The sequence below is a fragment of the Anas acuta genome, chromosome 7 (genome assembly GCF_963932015.1).
Source record: "Anas acuta chromosome 7, bAnaAcu1.1, whole genome shotgun sequence".
Lineage (NCBI taxonomy): Eukaryota > Metazoa > Chordata > Aves > Anseriformes > Anatidae > Anas > Anas acuta.
Genome location: NC_088985.1, coordinates 27,677,690 through 27,699,557, shown reverse-complemented (window position 1 = coordinate 27,699,557; position 21,868 = coordinate 27,677,690). Strand labels below are relative to the sequence as shown.

Below are 21,868 nucleotides of genomic sequence, written 5' to 3'. Positions count from 1 at the left end.
TACAACGTGTGACATCAGATAGCAGAGAGGAATCTTATCGATCGCAGGGCACATCAGAAGCCTTGATTTATGACAGTTCGATTATCCTGAGAAGTGTCACGGCCAAAGCAGCTGCCTCCCGGGCCCAGACGGAGGTCGGAGGCTGTGACGGTGGGCAACCCAGATGATGGACACGCAGCAACTGCTGGATTTCACACGTGTTTACCCCAACAGCCCATCCTGGGTATGGCATCACGCAGCCAGACCTTTTTATAGCCCAAACCTCTGGATTCCTCCTCTTCACACCAAGTCCTGACCTTTCCCTGCAGCAGCTCGGCGAGGACCCGAGGGCCGCGGACCGAGCACACCGCGCTGCAGCTCAACGCCCTCCAAACTCCTCGGCGAGGAAGGGGAAACCCAGCCAACAGCTGATCCCAGCGGGGACATTTGTAATCGGAGAGGTGAAGAAAAGATGAAATTGTGCCAGGCCTTCGATCATAAAGTCCTCAGGACAAATTGTATCTTTATTTATGTGATGCACCACGCCCTGCGTGATTCCCCCAAGTTCACCTCAGGATCTCTGAATCACTCTACTATAAATTTTAAATATGCAGCAGCAACATAATCCATAATAATTCACTGATCCCAGCTTAGCCATGTAAAAGTTGACTAACTCCTCAAAAAAAGGAATTTTGACACTTTACTGACCCATACAGATATTTCATGTTAAACAGAAAACAATGTCACTTAGAAAAGCTGTTTCACGATAGTAACAGCCAAAAAATAAGTATGTTTTAGATAACACAACTGCATATACTTATTTCATGTGTGACAAACAGGTATAGAGGGAATGATTAGATTTTTAATTATAATTTAAAAATAGCAATTTTGGGAATCAATGACAGTTTGAAACAAACGATGGCCCCAACGCCAAGCCTGACCGTGCAGCAGGCACGTTGCCACTGACCAGCTGGGAGAAGAATGGAAAAAGAAAAGCAGGCATCTTGAGAATAAAGCTAGAGATTTACTCCAGTTAAAGCTCACCCAAAGACATCTGTGAACTGAGGTGTAGAGGAGGTACTGTTAGTAGAACTTTAACAGCCTATATCATCCACTGGATGGCACGGAGAAAACAAAACAAAAACAACCCAAACCCCGTAGCACACTATTTCCAAATCATGCTGACCGTGCCTTTCCTCACTCCATTCAGTCTCAGAAGGATCTTGCTTTTCTTTTCATTACTGGAATAAGTTTTGCCTCAACATATTGGACAAATTTTCCCCTTCTTGGTCCATTTGCAACCATAAATTAAATGCTAATGTGTGTTAAAACATAACAAGAAGAAAGCAGCATTTAATTAAGGTTGCCAAATACATGCAAAATTCTCATCTGCAGAGGACTTAACTCAAAACTCACACCTTATGCTACTATTTTTCATATTTTCTAGGCTGGCTCGAGGTGATCCTTCCCAACTCACACGTTTCAGCTCCCCAGCTCTCCAACTGCCACCCCAGCACATCTGCCCACGAAGAAAGGGGCTGAACTAGATACATGAACACATCAGGGCTAAGAATAATTGGGGAGAGGAGGGCAGGGGAAAGTACGGAGCACAGAAGGGCCACATGGAGGTTCAGAGGGCAGCCAGGACCTCCTTTATGAAAGTTCAAAAGACAGCTATACTTAATTACCAGAGTTCAAAGCATCTTGCTTTAATTATCCTTCCCTGGGAAATCCCTAGATTAATGGTGGTGCACTAATGCTTTTTTGCTGTGTTTACGCACATTTCTAATACTGTCTTCAGCTTGCTTCAAAATAATTAAAAAATACTTGACTAGTAAATCCAAGAAGTTTCCACTGCAGTCAAAGCCTTACCTACATAAATATGCACATTAATCTCAATTGACTTGGCCTGCATTTGACCTGTTTCTTGTCTCTGGCACCTTCTGCTAACAGCACTAGAAAAGCAAATTGAATTTAGAGAGGCAAAGGTCTTATATACCTTCAGGAATGGAAAATTACTCAACTGGATTTCAAGGCAGCCAGTCTGAAGTCAAATGGTCATTTTGGACGTAGCCACAGCGCTGAGCAGAGAAGCAGATGTGCCCAGCGCAGCAGCCAGCACACCCCTGAACAAGTGCTGAGGATTTATTGACAAACGCCCTGGTAGGACACACACCAAGGGGTATGGTGAGTCAGTGCTAAGCGCAAAGAAAGTTAAGATGTCAAAGGCAGAATGTATAAATACTTCATACTTAGGCTACTATAACGTTCCAGTTCAAGCAAGCAATTATCTACGTTCATCCTGTCTTCTCCATTACCACCTGCAAGCACTGAAAGTCTGGATAAAATAGAAGATGCTCCACAAACTACTCCAGTATCCCCGGATGCACCCTGCATACTGTCCACAATCCCAGGGACATGCAAACATCTGCACGGGTTGTTTCTAGAATGCAGCCTGACATCAAAACCTGCTGGAGATTTACACCATATTCTCTTTCACCTAAGCAGCTCCATGAAAAGTGAGTAAAATTGGCCGATTTTCATGTCTAGTGGTCAGGCAGTCCAAGGCACTGGTGACAGAATTTCCTAACATCCCAGGCAGCACCAGCAAACAGCTTCACAAGACATGTACCTTCCACCAAAACACTGTCATACAAGTGAAGAAAAGCTTTTCTACAATTTCTGTAAGAGAAAAAACAAGGCAGGCTCCTAGAATGAGCTACAGCAGCAGCAACCCGTGTCCAGTTGCTAAGACCCTGGTCATGATTTTGGATCAGCGTGTGCAGCCTCTAACTGATCATATACCCAGCATGGCAGATGCTCCTGCTATTTCTTCCCTAAGCAACTCTTCCATTTTTTACTTCTATTTTTCTTTGTTTATAATTTTAAGAATATTCTTAAGCAACAAATACATTAGATTGATCTGTCAGATACAATGATTTCAAGATAATGTGTCGAAGATTATGACAAAATTCATAAAGTAGCATAAAACTTGTTTTATTTTAATTTTCTAAGCTCATTTGTATACCCGCTAAAAATGATATTTGCCTGTTTGCAATTAAAGTTGCTTATATTTGCACTGAAAGCCAGGAACAGGCACGTAACCCCCTGGCTGGGAGTTCAGAATCTTTGAGTGTGGAGAGATGTTGGGGCAAATACTTCTCTCAGTTATATCGTCATGAATCAAAAGCAACTGATTTACAATGTAATCAAAATTACTGTAAAAACAACACAGTAATTTTGTCTTTTTTTTTTTTTTCATGGAAATCATCCCAGGTAAACATGGTATTTCAGCTTATGCCATAAAAAAGTTATTGATGACACAGAAATGTCAGAGGCTACACAGATTACATCTGCTGGAAGACTGAAAGTAAATCACGTCTTTTCTATGGCTTTCAGTTATCTTGGTCACTTATGTTTTGGGTTGTGTTCCACATCTGTAAAAACCTAACACTGCTTTAATTTTCATCAAGGAATTAGGGACCTCTGTAGTAACATATGACCATGCCAAAAAAATACCAGGAAAGCTGATTAATAAAGTGCTGAATAATAGGTGATTAGATGCCTGCCAAAGGCTGCATTCACGACAGCATCCACAGACATGCAGGAATGCTGTGTGGGACGGCACCACACCAGCGGGCTCTGGCTCTGCAGCAAGCACCGCATCTGTGCTGGAACACATCGCCTGCTCCAAAAAGGGAAAAGAGGAGGCTGAGGAGGAATCTGGTCCCCCTAGTCTGGTCTCAAAGGCTTCTGGAGGGATAACAGAGAATGCTTCTTTTGGAATTGGGAAATATTTAGACTTTTTTCACCTCTTAATAAAGATGCATTCTTCTAGCTTGCTAAATTGTTGTATTATTTCAAGCATTGATGTAGCAGGATTTCTGTTTTTCATCTTAATTATTGGGTGGCACTTTCAGTGTGCATTAGAGTAAGTATTTAAGATACAATTTGCGAGTTAATGTAGGTTTTTTAGTTCTGTAGCACATCGCTATGGGATTTTGAATTCTGCCTGCCTCATCAGCATTATGTTCTCTCTGTGATAAATGATCAAAATGGATCAGAGTTAGCATTGCAGAGCAGTTACAAAGAGGTGAAGGAAAGTATGCGAAGTTTTGTGCTGAATGAACAGACTGTTTCCTGTGACTTCTGGCTTGGAGCTCAGAAAGCCGGGATTCATAATGAAAAACACTCCTACCTGGTGCACAACCCCTGCCCCTCATTCAGAGCAATTACACAATATGAAACTTGAAGACAGGTTTTCATTACGTGTATCCTGTGTTCGTTTTCATGTCACATTGAAAGTGGTGTTTGTAATCTGGTGATTTTGAGCAACAAGACCTGTGGTTTCTCAAAAACTAAAACGGGTGGAACTATTCCAAGTGGTTGAATTTATTTTTATTTTTTATTTTTTTGAAGTTATTCTCAACTGTCACATTAATGAGACATTGGATACAAAGCTTTTAATAATTATATATGATACCTAAAATGACAAAGCATGCAATTGAGAACAAAAAGTAAATAAATGAACAAATCCACCCTGTGATGGGGCAGCAAGGAGCCCAGTGTGCCCAACAGCCCAAAGGTAGGTCAACAGCTCTCCTGAGCTAACAGCACATTGCACCCTCTCACTCTGTGTCAGAAACTACTGCCCACAACAGTAACTGCTCTAAGGCAGCTGTCACAGTATTATTTTCATCCATGTACGGGACATACACAAGGAAAAGTAATTACCAAGTGCTGCCTCATTTATTGTGACAGCACAATAGTGACCATTCTCAAAACTATGTTGTTTGGAAATGCAATCATTGCCTTTAGGTTACTTGACTGCATTACGTATACTCCCAAGAGGTTTTGTGCATTTTGCAATAAAATATAAAAAACTTTAAATTGAAATTGTCTCTTTGTTTAGAAAATTTGATCATGAGTTTGATTGTGTCCACTTTTACTGGACTGTTTTTTTTTTTTTTTTGTCACTGACCTGTGATCAGATGGAATGAACAACTTGCCCCTCATTGAGATCTAAGCATCAAAATCCTACAACCTTCTCTTCTAAACAGGTATCAATTTTTGTAATGTATTAGAAAATTATTTTCTACCAACTTGTACCAAGTTTGGCTTAAAGTAACCAACAGGTTCAGAAGCTACATGGCAGGAATGAATACATACACAGTGTGATCACAGAAGGCCCCAATTTCTTAGAGCACCAAGTATGTTGGAGCTCTCGCTGACCTGCAGTGTGAGCCCAAACACAAGTGCAAAACTTAGTTCAGTCAAAAAGAAAAAACAACAAACCCAACCAATAACTCCCATTAAAATTAATCTTAACCTATAAAGGAGAATAGAAAGCACAATTTTGCAGACAGGGACAGTCCAACGTGTACAAGGATAATCACATTTCTTTTAACAACAAATAGCATTTATGCCCGTAGTGGTAGTGTTTCCTGAGATGTGAGCAAACAACGCAATAGATATGTTTGAAAATTTAAATATGTAGTATAAAGACAGCATGAGCCATCAAAGCATACTGAACTGTGTTACAACTGGTATCTATAAATAGCAGAGGATCACACTTCAGAGAGAAGCATTCAGAATTCCCTAAGTGCCAGTGAACAATAACCTCAGGGTGCTTGTTCCACCTGAACGAAAAAAGCACTTAACAGAGCTGGGAACTGTATTAGAATAGCTGGATTTTTTTTTTCTTCCATGCCCTGTTCTTTCATTTCCAATTGCATCGTTATCACTGACAAAAAGACAAATCAAATCATATATTCAAGCGATTGTACGTTTTAAAAAATAACATATTCATTGTTATTCTTGCAGCTCATCTGACCTCCTCAGTACAGCTATGACAAACGCTCAGTCAACAAAAAAAAAAATCTGAACAAAATGTGTGCTCAGAGTATCAGTTAAGAAATATAGCTGCTCTGCAACATTAAGGAGAATACAAAAGGGCCTCTACAATAGTATAACCTTTGCCTCTGTGTGCTAGCATCACAGTTTACACGGTTTCCATGGAAACCCTCTGCAAACATATGAATGTTCTTGCTGCGTTAGATGCCGAACAGAAAATCCTTTGTGACCATTCCGGAGGGCCATGGCCAGTGCCAACCTCCCAGTGAAATAATGCCCCTCACTATGCCTTTGCCCAGCAGGCTCATGACACACTCTCTCACATGGTACAGCTGCTGCCATAGCTTGTTTTTCCCCATCTGAAAAAAAAGAGGTGTACATCATAACTTTTAAATGTGTCTTCCCGCATCAAGAGCATGTTTTGCCCCTATCAGACTGATGGCCAAGTCCCTAGGACTGGACCCTCAGATGCAACCCAAAAGCTGTAAAACCAGGCCACCGGCTGGGAGGCTTCCAGCAGGCTCCGAGTCAGGGCACAGGGGAATATATTTACATAATGAGTAGGCAAATGCCCAAAGCGAATGCCACAGTTCCTCATTATTAAATATCTTGAGAAAATAAAATTAAAAAAATAATCTCAGGATGCCACAAGTATACTGGTGCAGAAGGGAAAACAAGTTTCATCACTTGTTATTTTTTGTAATGGACACACTAACTGACCTACATAACACAGAATCACAGAATGGCTGAGGTTGGCAGGGACCTCTGGAAGCTGTCTGGTCCAACCCTCCTGCTCAACCTGGAGCCCAGGACCATGTCCAGACAGATGAACTGCTCATGTACTGCATGGGCTCCTTCTTCTGCAACAGAGGCAGAAAAATTTTATCCAGGAGAGTACGAAACTCATCAGGAGGACTGGTTTCTGGTTTTGGTAGTTAAGGGTGTGGGTTTGAGTGAAGGCTGAGGCATCAAGAAAACTTGTTTCCGTTTTATAAAGGAGGAGCTACTGTCAAAACATCTGAGTGTTGTGTCCCTCGTGAACTTCCTCAAAACATACATCTCCCCCACAATTTAACATTTTAACCAACGCTGAGATAAAAGCACATCTAATCAAGTGACTTAAAAGTGCACCTTCAAGAGACCTGCAGCTGGACGGCACCTTGTTTGTAGACTGAAGCATTCCCCTGTATTCTCATTTCTCTGAAACTGAGCAAATTCACAGCAGAGCAAGTTTGACTCTCTGATCTCTGAGATATCAGCGGTGTAGTTTATCAAATTACTTACAGATGTGCTCAGTCTGAGGCAGGACAATGGCTCCAAAGGCTACATTGAGGAGAACAGCAAGCCTGCAGTCTGTGCAGCGAGGTGAAAGCCTGACTGTCCAATCCCAAATAAAACAGGAAAGGTCAACAAACACCTTTTTGTTTGTAAACAGGCACTTTAGCGATTAAGCCATTTTCAGACACTATTACAGTCCCAATGACAACAGTCAATGCAGCAATAGCTTTGTGGCGTGTGCTGCAGAAGGAATACGACAGAATTTGTACCGGGAAGAAAAACCACGCTCTTGTTATGTCAACACCCTTGATTACTCCGTTTATTTTTGTCCCTTTACAACAGGAAGCCCCGGCAGGAAGCTCCCAAAGCTGACACCGCCACCACCCTCCCTCCTCACACCCCAAACTGGCTCGGGCCCCGCAGGACATCTACCACGTTACTGCTGCGGCCCGGCCCGCGTCTCCCTGCGGCACCGCCTGCGGAACAAAGTAAATATTGGGTTAGCCGCAGAGCTCTCGCTGTTCCCCTGCTCTAACAGCCCATTGTTCGCTTGCGGTTGCCTCAGCGAGATAAAACACCAAAAAGCAGTGTTTCCGGAGGGGAAAGCCTTCCCACCATGTGTCACGGTCCAGGGCTGGGCTTTGCGGGGGCCAGGCCACCCGGCTGCCCCATTGCTCTTAGTGCTGGGGGTGAGCTTTCCGCACGCACGCCTGCTTGGCCTATGCTCTCCTGCTTTATCACCCAAGGGCCATTTCCAGTGGATTTGTTTGAAGTCGTGTTTATTCCTCAGCAGGAGCTGGATGGGACCTGCTGGGGCCCACCCCAACCCATCCCATTGCTCCCCAGCCTGGCTTCTGCTGCGACCTATGTCAGCAGCAGGTTATGGGTAACGGCCGCTGTAGGTGATATTTGAGCACAGGAGGTGATTACAGACAATATATAAGCACAGGAGAAAGGACACAATAGACAGAGAAATTAATCCAACCATACAGGAAATGATAAAATCGAGAAGTCACTCATTTAATATTTTCAACCATATCCTCTCGCCCAATAAAGAAGTGCACTGAACTTAATTAACATCGCACTAATGAGACCTCCGATTGCCCAGAATAAAGCAATAATGAACGTGAGCTCTGTTTCTACCAAATCTACCAGAAAGATTTTTAAGGGTCTGCTTTCCCGCTGACATAAACACATGACTCCCATTAGCCTTAATAAAGGAAGAGAGCATTCAATGAGAGATTAATTTCCCAGGACTGCACAAGTAAACCGTGGCATGCCTAAAACACAGCACAGGCTGCTAAGAAAGGGTTGGCTGTCACAAAATCATAGTGACAGATCAAATTCTTTTATACCTTTCCCATGAATTTTTTCATCTCTTGTTGTAGTTCAGAGTTTTTCACTTTGGGATGGAGAAAACGTTCAGAACTTTTCTTTTGACAAAAATATGGAAAAGCAAATCAGATAGTGGAATGCTTAACTCATTTTTAGGCTGAAAAATACAACTTCAAACACGCACTTTTGTTTATTTAATCTTAATGCATTGTCCCTGTATACTATTTTTGACTATGCAGTACGTAAATCCTTACTCCCACAACAATGTAAATTTGTTGACAGGATGATAGGTTAAAGTTTATCTTTCAGGCCGCTTCCCCTGCACCAGTCAGAGAAATCTAGTTATGTCAATTTATGTCCCTCGCAGTGCTCAGTGAGGCGAGGAAACGAAGCGGAGTGCCAGAATGTGGAAACAATGCAAAAAAAAAAATAATAGTGCCAGAGCTGAGCATCCGATGCTTCAGCTAAGCTCTACATGTCCACAGAAAACTCTGAGATTAGTACTGCGCATCTCAAAGCTGCATTAAAAAGGCTTAATTCCGGATGTTGAAAGCGTATTTAAGCATCTAATCGAAGTTTTTTCTTTGTCTTTTCTCCACAACTCAAGTTTACGAGTTTCAAAGTGCATGAGGATTTTTCTTTTCCTCCCCCCCCCCCCCTGAAAATCCACTTTGATAGGCAAAATGAACATATTTCATGATGTGCTTATTGTAAGAAATCTACTTGACATAATCTAAGACAGTCAATACTATTATAGTATACATTAATGAACGCTGTTTCACACATTCTCCTATAGCTTTCCAAAAGAATAGAGACTCTACTATCTCTTACTGCAATGGCTGATACAGGAGAATATCTTGTTTGCTACTACTTATACACATGATAAAAGCCCATTAGCACACATACTCATGGAAGCTGAGCTGCTTTGATATAATAAACCAAGATACGGAACTAGAGTGCAACAGTTGCTGCAGCTGCATGACCAGTACTCTGCTGTATTTTAGAACCATATATTATATATATTAAAACACATCTTGCGAATTAAATCAAAATTACCTATTTGTGCTCAGCCATACAGAAATATTTGTTTTATTCCATAAAAATAAAACTGAAATTTGTAAGGCCGGTAAGGCAAACTACAAAACTGTGCCACAGCAAGATCAGTCCTATGCCTGACACAGTCACAGCATACACTTGAAATCCAGCGGCCAGTCCTCTCAAAGCTGGCATTCTATTCCACTTAAACAGAAGCAAAACTAAATCCCATGTTCATCAAAAACCAGCTAACCAAAACAAACAAACGTAGAACAACTGAGGCAAGCAGGGAACAGCTGACTTAAGGACTACACAGATACCAATTGCACTGGAAAACCACACTCAAAACACAAAAATTGTAACTCACCAGCCATGATGCTACTCCAAAGACAAAAATCACAGAAGCCTGAAATAGAAGGTAATCAAAATACAAGACAATTTTCTTCAGCATCCATCCCTGACTGTTCTGTCAAATACACAACAGCAATAGCACAAAGCATCTTTATGACAGGAATAAAAGGCTCTTTAAATGCTCCTTTTATATTTTATTGAATGAACCCACTCTTACACGAAGTTCATGCAACGATGTCTCGAGCTCCAGCACTGCTAAGTCACGTATTTGATTGGCCAACTATGGCGTGCAAGTTACATGCAGAACAATCCATAACATTTATTAATTGCACGTAATGACTTCATGTGGCAAGTCAGGTGGTTGGTTAAGACATTGAACTTGCAAGCACTTTGAGATATGGAGTTGCTGGTTAGATGAAAATCTTTTCAAGGAGTATTTCACCATGACTGACCGAACACTTCTGGGCTCACAGTCACTGGCTTGCAAAAAAATAAAAGCAAAACAAACAAATACGGGGGTTGAGAACCAAACCCACAGGCTCCTCCTGACAACAGTGTTAGATTTGGTGTGGTTTGCTCTTGTCACAGCGCCATGACTCCTCGCTGATGCTGCTTCTCACTGCACGGAGGCACGCTGCGCTACTCCTCCCCATCACCGCAGAAATGCCAACAGACGGTGACCACTGCTTGAAAAGATACCATCAGATGTGGCAACTCCAGAGAAACCTTCCCCTAAAGAGCGTTCGAGTTTATTCATGAGAAAAGGGTGGAGAAAAACCACAGCTGCAGGATTCACAAACACGCACTCACTCGCAGGCTTGCAGAGTCCATCACGCCACTGACCTGTCACGTAACCCACAGGCAAATGCAGCCACAGACTCCCTGGATCGAGATGTTCCCGACAGGATAATATTACACTGCCCACCTACTCTCTCTGTTCTTAAAACTCATTTTTGCCACTTTTAATCTCAGTCAGACAGGGATGAGATTAAAGTACATTAGGAAAGACAGGGCATGAAGCCAGAGCAGAAACCAACCTGCTCCTAACCCTTGTTTGAACAGCCCCTTGCAATGGAGGGGAAGCTAAGAGCTGTTTCCATACATTGCCCAGCGCCTTGAAGTGGATACAGACACAGTACTGGCCATAAAAACAACTGCAGCTCTATGATTTCTTAAATATTTATCATTCAGACACACCACAGTACAAAACCCAGAGCCATGTTCCTGATACTCAAGCCTTTCTGTCAAAACACGAACCGAGAGAAGACCTCCTGGTAAAAACAGATCAGGCCGCTTTCACGCTTTTGTTTTGAAGTACAGATCTGTCTTTTTTCCCCCCACCCCGACACCACCCACTCTTCCAAACAAGTAAGCAATCCAATGTTGCAGAGGAATTTTAATTGTTTCCATAACTTGTGTTACCTGCCAAAAAAGTGCTTAGTATGACAGAGAGAGGACAGGGTGCCTATGCTGTGTGTATATTTAAAATAAAATATGAGCATACGAATATATACATATATAGGCATAATATATGACTTACACAGCAGTTAACTCGTGCAGCTATACAGACCAGAAGACTTTGTAAGACCCAACCTTTACTCTTTGAAGTAGCAACCATGGCTTGAGCACACTTGACTCTTGGGCTCAGATTTACAATGGAGTTACTACAGCCCAACTCCTGCCTGTCGTGTGAGCCTGGCTTGTCATCTCCTTGCACAGTGCTAGCCGTGTCAGATGTTAGTTAGCAGTGGCAATCTCTTGCACAAGAGGCTAAAGTAAGGCGCACACCTCTGTATTTGTTGCAAGTGCAGTCCCCCAGGTCTCCCCGAAGCCTCTGCAAGTTTGGCAGCTGTGGGCACTGTGACTGGAAGCCTGCCTCCTCACGAGAGTTGTGTAACTTTTCATTTATTTTATTTTTAAGATCTTGGTCTGTCATCCCTTCCTCACCCTGCACAGTATTTCTTACCACAAATAATGGTTGAGGACCTTTGGAATACTCATCTTGTGGTAGAAGTAATTGCACAACACAAGCTTGTGAGGACATTTTCAGCGTATTTGTACAACTTCATTTATTTAGTTATTAGGACCAGGTCTAAAAAACAGAAACAAAACCACTTTCTCCAGCATTTGTTGAAATAAACGATTCATTCTATACATCACATTCTGTATAAATTTATAGTACGTGATTCTATGCATCAGCAAAATCCCTAGGGAGGTTGTAGTTATTTAGGCAAAAGTGCTTTTGTTCCTACAGCTTATAGATGCTCTCCTGGGTAAACTGCATACCAGCATAATAAGCTTGCTAATAGGGGAGGCCTAACAATTTCCATAAAACAAATGCATTTAGAACAGTTTAATAAACAAGAGGAAAAATATCTGTGGGATTTGCAGGGTGGAAGCTAGCAAAATATTATCTTCAGTGGTAGATACTGCACATTTTTCCACTGATTTTAAAACTAAAACCAGCAAGCGGCAGCTTCAGACATCTCTCATGTTCAGAACCTACTTTTGACAGCATTTTGTGATTTGTGATGGGTGGTTTGTTTTTGAATTGTTATGGGCTGGGGGAAGCCTCGAGGCAGCACTGTTGATAACGCACATATTTTCCAACCCCATGATAAATTTCCCATAACTGCTGGCCCACAACATGACTTTCAGCAGTTTGACTGTTTCACATTTGGATACAGCAGTGTCAGTCCATTTGGTGTGATAGCCTTGGAGCTATTACACCAGAGACGTGTCTTCCAAAGATGAAAGACAAACATTTTCAGAACTGATTACTTTCAGCGCTCAACTCAGGGAAAACTCCTTGAAGCAGCTTAATTTCCAAAAATACTGCATGTTGCATTCAGAAGGCCAAATCTCCCTTGAGGAACTTCTCAAACTGGAAATCCTAAGTCAGAGATGACTTTTGGAAGGCATAGTCAGAATCTGGGCACTGACGTTAGCAGCATTGGTTGTTACTGGTTAGGTGATGCTTTATTTCGCATGCAAACCCAAATAAGCACGCGTATTTCAGCACCTCTGCATCACTACCGCTGAGGTCTATGCTGTTTTCAAAGCCTGAAAACCTGCCCTGTCACAGCTGCAAAGGAAGTGACAAGAGAAGAAAAACACGGGCAGCGTAGATCAGCAATTCATTCCAGCCACCGCTGCCCAGCTGCTTGCGCAGGGAGGAATCGGCCCGTTTCCTCTCCCTGCCCCACAGCAGAGTGGGCCCTGCAGTGTGCAGGAGAGGTGAAATCCAGGCGAAATCCAGGCCAGTGTGGAGGACAAGAAGCACAGGACACAGGGAACAGGACAGCCACGGCCACTGCTTGCTGGCAAGGACGAGGTGGGACATACCTTTAGTCTTTCCTCTGAATATAATCCCCTCACCCTCCAAGGGATTTCAGGAAAGGGGCAGCTTATGGGAAAAGAGGATGGTACCAGTAACAAACACAAACCCTGCTCCACCAAACACTGGTATATTTCATCCCACTCTGGAATAAATTCATGAGGCTACAGGCAGTTTACCTGCTTCCTCTAACACATTTAAACAAACAAGCAAACAAAACAATCCGAACAGAAGAAAAAATACATTTTTTCTTTCCTCCCTTAGTTGAATTAAACCCCCATTCAGGAACTCCAAATCATTGCTCTGGATTCCTTATTACTGGGTAAAGCCACACACAGCAGACTCTTAATATGCATCACTGGCTTTTTCTCCAACGCCTGCTGCTCAAGAGCTCTTTGCTCATTAGTAACAGCAGGTCACTTTTGGGCTTGCTGGATCTATCAGGCAGGGACAACTTCTCAAACTGCACAGCTCCTCAGAAGAATAACACTAGTAAGAAAACGCCAAGCCTTCGATAATTTTCAGAACCAGTGTCTAAGTAACTATTGGAGGGCTATCCCTCTGCAAAAAGGCACCAGGAAAAGCCATCTTGCCCATCTCACTGAATAAATCTGGTTTGCAAAAAGTACAGGCGTGGGTACCATCATGTGGGAAGAAAAACAGTACTGCAGAAGTAGGACTGGGACCTTATCTCTGTATGGAATTACAGAATCACAGAGTCATTAAGGTTGGAAAAGCCCTCCAAGATCATCTGGTCCAACCATCACCCTACCACCAATGTCACCCACTAAGTCATGTCCCTCAGCACCATGTCCAACCTTTCCTTGAACACCTCCAGAGATGGTGACTCCACCACCTCCCTGGGCAACCTGTCCCTATACCTGACCGCTCTTTCTGAGAAGAAAAACAAGCATGAGAACAATATTTTTTTAATTTTTTTTTTTTTTTTAGCAAGTAACAATGATGAAATATTTCAGCACTACCTCTTTAAATACGAATCTGTAAAGTTTAGATGTATGCTTCAGGAAGATTGTATAATCTCTGCAACACCTACACAAGCATTCAGTGTTATCAGTGGGAAACTACAAAAACAGAGGATTTGCGGCAATTTAGAGTTTTCCAAGGAAAGTCAATCCAAATTCTGTGGTTGACTGGAGAGCAGTGCTGCATGCATTGTTCAAAATACTTTCGCTTTTTACTTCCTTGGAACAAATGATTTACTGATGGGTACACAGAAGCAGCAAACTATTTATTTATTTTTAATCACAAGTATAGCATGCTTTACATTGCCAGTAATCTCACTATACTGTTGCAGCAGTTCCACTGCTTACTGAAAGCACGATCAGCTCTCATAAATCTTCCTGTAATTTCAATTCTAGCTGCTCTACACTGGGCAAATCCATTGAGGGACAGTTTCCTACACTGTTCGTTGTCTGCCACAGCAAAATCTGAGTTTCTCATATACGAGAAACACACGCAAAATGCTTCTTTATACTTTCAATCCAGTTTTAGGGCAGGAAGGAAAGCATGGGGGGAAGGAGAGGGATGCAGCAGCACTCACACTGTGCAGCCCCAGGAACTCCAGGGCATAATGCCAGCTCTGTAAGAGTTAGCTCCTTTCATAGCTGCTGGAATACAAATAATAAATAATAATTTATCACAATTATTTTATATTATATTAAGTACTGTGCTATACAAGGCAAAACTCTACTTCAAACAGCAAAGCAGATACAGTGAAGTTGTTGATTTAAAAATCTCACAGGGATTAAAAGCTTTATTAGACCTACAAGGCTGCAAAAATATCGATGTATCAAGAGGGACAAGAATAAACCTCACTGCATCAGTGAAGCTCAGCTGAGTGCTACAGACAGAAATAACCCAAACGAATCCTGCAGGTGTACGCGTGCCAACAGGCTAACCCAACACAACCACTCAGACTACTCTTTTTTTCCTTATACAGATCAAAACTCTTCCCCATGCAGCACACCTGCCCAAGACAGGTGTCTTAGGCAGAGCAGGCTCCAAGCCCGCACACCACTCACATCCCAAAACAGTCAAGGGTGACTGCAGCAGCGGGGTTTGAAGAGGTCTCAGATATGCTACACACTGAGGATTTAACAGGGAAAGGTTGTGAAAGGTGTTTAGAGAACCCATAGCCTCCACACACAGCCACAGCGTGAGGAAGCTGCTATTATTACTCATGCTGAGAAGGTGCCCAAACAAACGGACAGATGAGGTGTGCAACATGCATTGCTGAAATAGGGAAAGTGCAAAATAACAGAGTTCTCATTCCTCATTCACATGATGAACTACAGAAAAACAACGTTTTCACGTTCAACTCTTGATAATAAATTCATTAGGTCCTAGAGGAGGGGTTCTTTTGCTTAAGCTCAGATGTTTACAAACATTCCAAGTCATTGTCTGAAGTCTTCCACTAGGCTGAAGTGAATAATTTGCTAGACTTCGCTGGCTGTACTGCCTAGACATCCATCAAAACAGAAGCACATAATTCACAAGTAGACATCCATATTGCAGACATCTTCAGTTATGCAAGACAAATGCTGCTCTGCCACACTAGCAGGGTACATGCAAGACTGGGGAAGTACACAGCAAGACAAGATCACTTAGTTATTTTAAATACCAAGGGAGAAAAATGACAAATGGTGGATTTTAAAACAAGAGCCTACTCAGTAAATTATTGCAATTCACACAGCAGCGCAGGCAGCACACTTTGGCATGTGTTTTTCCAGGCTTCTCACTAACTTCAGAGGTATCGATCCCCTCCAGAAGCTGTATTACATACTGATTTTCTGCACTGCGACACAAAGCGGTATGAAACGAGCGCAGAGCAGCTACCAAGCAAACAGCAAGATCTGGCAACGGTGGTGCGAATGTGGATGTACAGCTAAAATATGCTGCGAGAAAATGTCACCAGCACAAACAAGCTTGCAGAATATCAAGTGCAGGAGCTGCTAACATAACAAGCGCTGAGTGAAAATACATCTGATTCCTTAAAAAATATAAATCACCAAAGATGTCGACATGCGAGGAAGAGAGCAGGAGGAATGGAGATGGGAGGAGGAATGGGAAACACAGTAATTTACATTTTATTGTATTTTGTGATCAAAATACAGGTTTACTTGGTTAGGAAAATGTATTCCCATGAAGGCTACTATAAAACAAATAACCTTAAGAGGAAATGGGGCTTAACAAGCTCCATAAAAAATTTTTAAAGCAACTATAACACTTTCCCCCTTGTTCCCCATAAATGCTTGGAGCTAACGTACATCTTGAAGACCAAATTTTCTGTATTTTGTTATTGCTGTCATGAGAGGATAAATGAGCCAAAGAGTCAGCAAATGCATTAAACAGCTCACACTTCTGGACCTCAACAAGGTATTAAAATCTTTCTATTACACTGCTTGTATGACATGTAAATAAGCAAAGTGATGCTTTCTATCAGAAATCCTTTAAAAGTCCACAGTGAAAGATGAGTTGAAGCAAAAACAAAACCCACACATCCATCAGCCCATTACAAACATCCTGTTACACTGTTTGGTAAAGGCTAATTTAAACCCAGCCCCCTTATACCACAGCTAGATATTTTGGGGTTGAATTGCTACGATGAATGGCAAGCATGGAACATTATAAATGGTGGTGAAGATGAAAGGGTTTCTGAATATTTTTCTGAAGCATGTAGGTTCAGCAGCACCCACCTACAAGCATATGCTTTCTTCCATATGACACAACGTGTGCAAGAAAACAACAGTACAAACTTGACGTTTTTGGTTTTAAAAGACTAGAATAAATGTATCTGCAAATGCATCTCCACAAAGCCTACAGAAAACAGGTTTTGTCAAATAAAGAGGCTCAATGGAAGGAACCTGACCTCTTTTGTGACTTTTCCCCATTTTACGATTCCTTGGTACAAAACTGGTACATAGCTGAGAGGTGCAGGAGAGGGCCTTTCTTCTAACCTATTAAACTTTTCTTTTTTTTTTTTTTTTTTTTTTTACTTTAAAGCTATCTCACCACTGTTATGGTATTAAAATTTTACACAGATCAACATTCAGTGCTTTTTTTCAGTTACTTATCTTTTCAAATATCATCAGCAACTTTATATACAGTCGAAATGCAAATCCTTCCTGCTCAGGGTGGTAAGCAGCTGAAAAAAATCCTCATGGCAGACAGCCTTATTGCTCTGTGCAACTGTTTACTTTTTCAAGGGAGATGTCATGGGAACAAGTGTATTAAACATATCTTCCTTTTAATCAGGTATTTTTCTCTTTTGCAGAAAACATGAAGTTCATTAAATGTCTACTTTATCTTTCAGATCATGAATTCATACACAAACAATGAATTAGCAGGTAAAAACTGGTGTTTGAATCTATTACAAATTTTTTAACACACACACAAAAAAATGCTTTCAGTCTACGCACAAAGTTAGACATCTCAAAGAGGCTGCACACATGGAAGAGCCAGCACAAAGCCAGAATTAGTCCCAAGAAATTTTTTTTCTTTAACTCTTGTACCAGATACAAGGAAGACACTATACCTTATTCATTACGTGTCCTCTTACCAAGAAGCAAGATCAGCAGTAACATTTAAAAAAAGCCACAGGCATCCAGCCTGACTCATGCCAATCACATCTGAAGAGAGCAGAAATTTCAGACTTGGCAGATTTCGTAGGACTCTACTGACCATGCCGCATCCACCACTCACCACAAAGCAAGTTTTACCTACATCTTGCGGTCAGGACTTGACCAAAACTGAGCAAACACATCTAAATATAGGTTTGCAGTCACATATTTTGACCACATCTAGGATATTTAAAGTACTCAATATAATACAGTTGATTTCAGTACACTATTTCTTATGATCTAATTATTCATTGACATCCACGGGTTTTACACAAAGTTACGCTGTGGTATGGCATTAAGCTTCTGGTTATTATGTATATTCTTTTCAAAGACACATGATTGCAGAATAAATAATTGCACTTTTGCATTTTAAGATACTGTCAGTTTCAATTCTACAGGCTGAAGGGGCAGACGAGAACCAGCAAATTGCACGTCTGCCATAAGACTGAAGAGTATCAACCTATTTGAAGTGTACACGTTCACTTTTCCCAAACCACACAATAAATGATATATGCCCACATATTTACCAATTCTGTGGGGTTTATTTATTTGTAATGACACATACCAACTCACCTGTATAGACTCGCTGGGCCTGTGGTACCCTGACTATTTCTGGAATGCTTTTAAGATACTGAAATTTCGTTTGCCCATTTCCATACCTCTGATCCTAAGGTAGCTTTAAGCAATGGATCACAGTTGCTAGATCAGCATTTTCACTTGGAGTTACCTTACAATCTCTTGGGCAAATATTATCTGCTCCTGGGCAATTAGCTACTTTTCTTCTTCTCTCTCTCTCATTTTTTTTTTTTTTTTTAAAAAAAGATTCTAAGTCACTTCTAACAACTTTTCGGTATGAAATCATTTCTCAAGATTCAACTGCAAAGTTCCTGCACGAAGACTTCCCAGGGAAGTCAACTTGCATACAAATCACCTAGCTTTCATTCTGCGCCTTATCTTCTCTGGGCTCTCCTTTCACATTTGGGCCATCCATCAGCTCTCCAGCCTGTCTGGCAGGACTTCCATTTCCTGCAAGTATCTGAAATGATTCAATATAAATGATTTATCATAGGCTCTCATGTCTTTAGTGAATTGTTTCTCAGAATATCTTTTGACCAGCCTCATTATACTTTAAAATTTAATTTGAGAGAGGGTATTTTTTTTTCCTTTTTATTTTCTTTGTTTGAACACAGCTTCAGCTTTTGAAAGATGTCTCCTTGTTTCTAATAGATTCCTTAACTCTGCCATAAAACCGTCCTTGTCTCTTACAAATAAAAAGTGGCAAGAGCAGAAAAAAATGGAATATGACATATTTGATATATGGCATGTATTTTATCCAACCTCTAATATGCTGCTTTACTACCTGTGAGCTTTGATTTCCTTACAACCAGCTTCCTTGTTTTCATCTATTTTTTTTTTTTTTTCCTAAATTAAGAACTCTACCATATTGAACCTTCTGGTTATTTCTGCAAAGATGGTGAATTACAGTCTATTACAGCCACAGATACAGCCCATGCACACAGGATCAGATCGAACTGCTCCCCGTCCTGCAGGTTCTTTGTCCAGCTGCACCCCAAAGCACCCTTTTGGCCCAAGATATCACTCTTTGTTCTGAGTGAGCGATGAGTGAGCAATACTAGCATTTTTCATTGTACAGAATTAGAAGTGTAACTCATTACTGAAACAAATCCTCTGTTTCACCTTGAGGCTTTCTTCAACGTCCAGAAGCTGTCTATCAACAGTCACCTCTGCCTTGCAATTATGGGATTTCTTCCGACCATCAAGTTCTGACACATCTATGGCCTTGCTAAAAGACACACATCACCATTTTTAATTATTTCTTCCCACTGGCATTTTGTAAAACCTTCAGGTGGAAGAAGGCATTTATTTGGTCTATCTGTGGACTCTGTGCACTTTGTCTCTCTCACTCTTCATCCCATCCGAGCTGATTTTTGCTAATCTGCACCTTTATCATTGGAAGATTATTCCCAATTTCACTCCTAGAAGGCAGGACACGCCAAGCTGACTCCACCAATAGCTGACTTCCTCTCCCCCTTAAGTTTGAAAACTTGTCCACGAGCTTCTAAAATGTCGAGTACCTTTTGTTGATTCCCTGTTGATTTAGCATGAGGTCGTCCTTCCTTTTTCAGATCTTTTGATTGAGTTTTTCCTCCTATTCATAATTGAACAAAAGCCTCTTTTCTCCATGCTTTTTCACAACCACAAACCAAAGTTGTCTCTGCCTCAGCAACACTTCATACACGATCCTGGGAACACCTCAGACCACTTCCCCAAGGGTTCCTGCCAGTATACATTTGACTTTTGAAACTCTGTCCTACCTGTACTGCTGGTCCCTGGCTCCTTCCCAGACCTTCAGAAAGATCTGCTGAGTTGCCTCCTGAGGTCTAGGATCATTGCAGCCACAGGTCTTCCTTCTCCCTAGTGCACCTGATAACCGACTCACCCACTGTAGCCTGACTTGTCTTTAATTTGGATGTGACTTGCCAGTTACCCTGCTTCTACTTAAATTATTTGTCCCAATTACATATCCTAATTGCAACTGTTTACATGGAAAACAATGGAAGCACTGGTGTGTACATGGCAGGGAGCACAAGTGTGCAGGGAGCCACTTTTGCCACAGTTCGAGTATCTTTGCAAAAAATGACTAAATCTGTCTACTATCAGAGCTATCCAATTTTCAAAGCTCCACTTCAGTTCAGCACCTCTTTACCCTTGCCATACTGATTGCAAGTACTAATTTAAAGAAAACATCATTACACAATTCCAGCTGTGCTTCTGTAAATTATGAGCTCAACCCCAATGGCCAGGGACTAAGCGAAATACCCTGATGAAGGTGTTTTTGCAGTAATTCAAGTGTTTAGGGATAAGTAAACTAATTATCAGTTGTGGAATTTAAATATGATCACTGAAGGATGAAACTACTACTGACAAAAAGGACATATTAAATGTTTTTCTCTGCCTTGCTGTACTGGATGAACAATTCCTGCTGTACTCACTTCAAAGACGACAAGGTCATTTTTACAAGAACTGCCAAGATCATGATCAAATAAATTCGTGAAGATACCCTAATGTACAGTTTATAGTTCTAAAAAAGCCACAGGAAGTTAGTATTGACTTTAAAAGCTTACTGGAAACGGCAGGTTAAAGAAATAAAATTAAAAACAACACTGATAAGCCGAAAGTATAAGATTTCCAGCCTTATTTCTCCTACAGATTACTTCTGTCTACTAAAAATATTAGCATTGCATTCACCTGTTCGTATTGATAGGTCTATCCACGAAGTGCTTGCAATATTTTAAATAGCTACAGGGCCCTGTGAAAGTCTCAAAGCTATGCAAAATTAAAAAAATATCTTCACATCTTACCAACTCTTGCTCTGGAAAGGCTGTAATGGGCACACCGGTGTTTGTGTCAGACACGAAAAAGTCTCGAAAAGGCTTCAACTAGCAGAGGCGGGAGGCTGACATGGGAACTGTCGATGGAATTTGCTATACTAGAGTCCAGTTACCAACGTCCTGAAAGCAACACTGATATTTTCTGAGGCTACTTCCTCCTGCAAGCTTGAGACTGGTATCAACAGGCTTCCTCCTTTGAGAGCATTCATAAACTTACCTCCTTCTGCTCCTTCACAGGAGCATGCCAGTGCTCCTAATATCATTTATTCGCTATTTTATAACCAGCCTTGTAACTCCTGTTATTTTTACAAATTTTTATACTATTATTTTTTTTTTAAATAAGGATCACATATCCAAAGAATGCTAACAATGTAAACAAAGGGGTTTGTTTTGCTGCTCAGTAATTACATTTGGGGTCTTGGACTGCTTTAGCTTGGAAGAACTAACTTAACCTTAACTTGCAGCCTACATCAAGTATAATGGGTCTATGACATCCTTACAGTTAAACACAGACCTAAGTTCAAAACAAACAGATTTGATTCATCAATCGTAAGTCATCATTTTTATGCTAACCTTAATTCAGCAGCATGGATAAATTATACTTAAAATCCAAAGTTCTAATTGCAGTTAATTCCAAACAGCCATAT

At 41.3% G+C, this 21,868-nt stretch overlaps 1 protein-coding gene across 4 annotated transcripts in view; it reads right to left on the bottom strand.

The window, feature by feature from the left end:
* ADD3 (adducin 3) overlaps window positions 1-21,868 on the bottom strand; it is a 97,752-nt gene that overhangs the window by 34,493 nt on the left and 41,391 nt on the right. Inside the window, exon 1 of one of the 4 annotated variants that reach the window (XM_068688494.1) lies at window positions 9,848-9,900. The exons of the other annotated variants lie outside the window; for them this stretch is intronic. The gene's annotated coding sequence lies outside the window, so the exon portion shown is untranslated. Of the gene's footprint in view, window positions 1-9,847; window positions 9,901-21,868 lie in introns of those variants that run through there. 4 annotated transcript variants of the gene reach the window in all.